The sequence below is a fragment of the Montipora capricornis genome, chromosome 9 (assembly GCF_036669925.1).
Source record: "Montipora capricornis isolate CH-2021 chromosome 9, ASM3666992v2, whole genome shotgun sequence".
NCBI classification, from domain to species: Eukaryota; Metazoa; Cnidaria; class Anthozoa; order Scleractinia; family Acroporidae; genus Montipora; species Montipora capricornis.
Window position 1 is genome coordinate 50,853,658 of NC_090891.1, and position 2,500 is coordinate 50,856,157.

Here is a 2,500-nt window from a genome sequence, read left to right on the forward strand (position 1 = left end):
TGTAAGATGTTAATGACGTAGCCTTTGAAAATTGTGTGGTTTATTTCTTAAGGTTGTCAGATGTTTGTCTGAGTTGCAAAAGGAAATATCACAATCATGCATGATGAAGATGGTACTTTTCTTGAGTTAAAACCAATATATTACAGATTCACTCACTGTGCTCATCCATAAAATATCATCCTTGCCAAAACAATAACAGTACCAACTATACTGGGCAAACAATGACCTCTTCCCTACCTGAATGAGAGCAAAGTGAAAAATTATTGGCAAAATACAGCAAAAGATTGTATATGCTCAAAATTTGGCACTGTGCCCCATACTGTCTTGTCTTCCATCTCCAGCAACCACAACACCCCCTTGGATGGCTTTCACTTTTTCCAGTACTTTGGCTTGGTATTTTTGCCAGTAGTTAAATATTGTTGGGAAGAGCTTACCCTGAAAAGTAGATGTTATTCAAGTTAGGATAAGGTTATTGAATATGTTGGTACTGCAAACCTCATGTTGTTTTATCAGAAGTTATCTTTGTTCATGCTACAGTACCGCCTGAAAGTATTGACCGTTTGGAACGAGGCAATACCTCGTCTTTGCCACAGGTAGTGGTCGCGCGCCAACGAGGTATGCAAATTTTTCCCTTGGTAAAACCAAGGTGCAATTTGCCGCGAGAGAAAAGATGAGGCTTGCCACGGGAAAGCCGCGAGAGAAAAGATGAGGCTTGCCACGGGAAAGAACAATGATCTGCTGCACTTGTGAAATAAGCGGAAGACTGTCAAGTTTTATATCTCATGGTGTGAAGAATCGATTCTTAAAGCAAGAAATCGTAATCAAAATGAGAAAGTGCGCGATTTCTGTAAGGACTCAAATTTTATTATCTTTACATAATGTAAATCCAAAGACTTCTTTACTGTAAAGATAGCAAGATACTGTTATTAACTACAGTGTAAGCGACAGCTGTGTTATCCAACCAACGAAACATTCATTGTTATCCAAGCTGTAATACTGTATGTGTGCGTGAAAAAATTGTTTGGTTTCGAAACAGGTTCGATTGTGTCTGTTTTCATCCAAGGCTGACCTTATTTTATTTGGAGACTTGAAATTCAAACTTGTGCGATTGTCTTCCTTTCATCATCACCATTTTGGTGAAAGGCAAGTACAGTATTCCTTCCACATATTATTGTGAAACTCGTCAAATTTCAATTTTAATTGATACATTCTTGCGAGGCATCGGAGCCTTTGTTGGTACCATTTTGGGACCTGACATACCGAAGAATAATTTAAGAATGGTTTCTTTTTTCATCTCTTTCATCAGCAATAAATTGTTATGTGTAATCATAGCAATTGCAGTATGTTAACTGCGCATGGAAAACAAATCTAGGAATAGACTGTGATTAGTGTAGAAATGAAGTCTCTAAATCATCTGCATGCTCATTGTTTGTATACGAATTATAAAGATGCAAAACCAGCAAGCGTAACAAACTTGGGAAATTTTGAAATTTCGCCTAAAGAACGACGTAATTCTTAACTTGACAAAGTCCGATGTTCGAACCATCTTTCATCAAATGTTAACCAGAGCACGAAAACCTTTTCAGTTGAGATGAAATAGTTTTCTACTAGTTCAGGGGTTTGGCTTCCTTGGAGTGATTTTCTTTTTGTAATTTGTTACAGTTAAACAACTTGGAAAGTAATGTCGCATTAGTAAACCACAAGAGTAATATTACATTATTCTTACTTTGAACAACGAACGGTTGGTCATGCAAGGTTTTCGAGGATATGTTGAATGTGTTATGTAAATTCTCCATGACCAGCAACCCAATATTTCAGTCAATTTAAAGTGAATCTGCAATACTAACGTTTTGGACAGTGATTAGGGACATTATCTAGCTTGAGTAGTTTTATACCTTTCAACACGGGCATTGCAAGAGCGGGTCAACCAGACCCTGGACATGTTAGCTTACAGTTTTGTATATATTTTGTCAAAACGCTCTGCCGCTGTAGGATATCGAGATGATAAATGTATGTTCCGAGCGCTGAACTGCAAAAAACAAGCGGACATGTTCTCCCATAAACTGAAATGAATAAAACTTAAAAATGTGATGATGGCAAAGTCCACGCAAGCGGGACAAACGTCCACGAAATCGACTTGTCGAACCTTCGAATGAACAGTCCACAAGAAGTCTTCGAAATAATCACTGCAATCAAAATATGTTGCAAAGAAGGTTTCAAATGTGGTCGGAATCTGGCAACGGATATTCTCTTCGCATGTAAAAGGAAAGTAAAGGCAGCCAAGTTCCATGACTATCGGGTATGATACTCTGTAATGTTCGCAATTTTCAACCGAAACTTGTTCAGTTCCTGTTCTTCGGTGGCGTTTCAACATCATAATCTGGCTTATCGAAACACAAAGTCAAGGGAAACCATTTACAACTCTACCGCGGAATTTTAATTACAGAGGGTTTACCTCGGTTGGCTTTCCTGCGGCAACTTTAGAGCCGAGCCGTAAATT

At 38.2% G+C, this 2,500-nt stretch overlaps 1 pseudogene; it reads right to left on the bottom strand.

Moving 5' to 3' along the window:
• LOC138017769 (uncharacterized) overlaps positions 1 to 2,500 on the bottom strand; it is a 9,458-nt pseudogene that overhangs the window by 2,099 nt on the left and 4,859 nt on the right.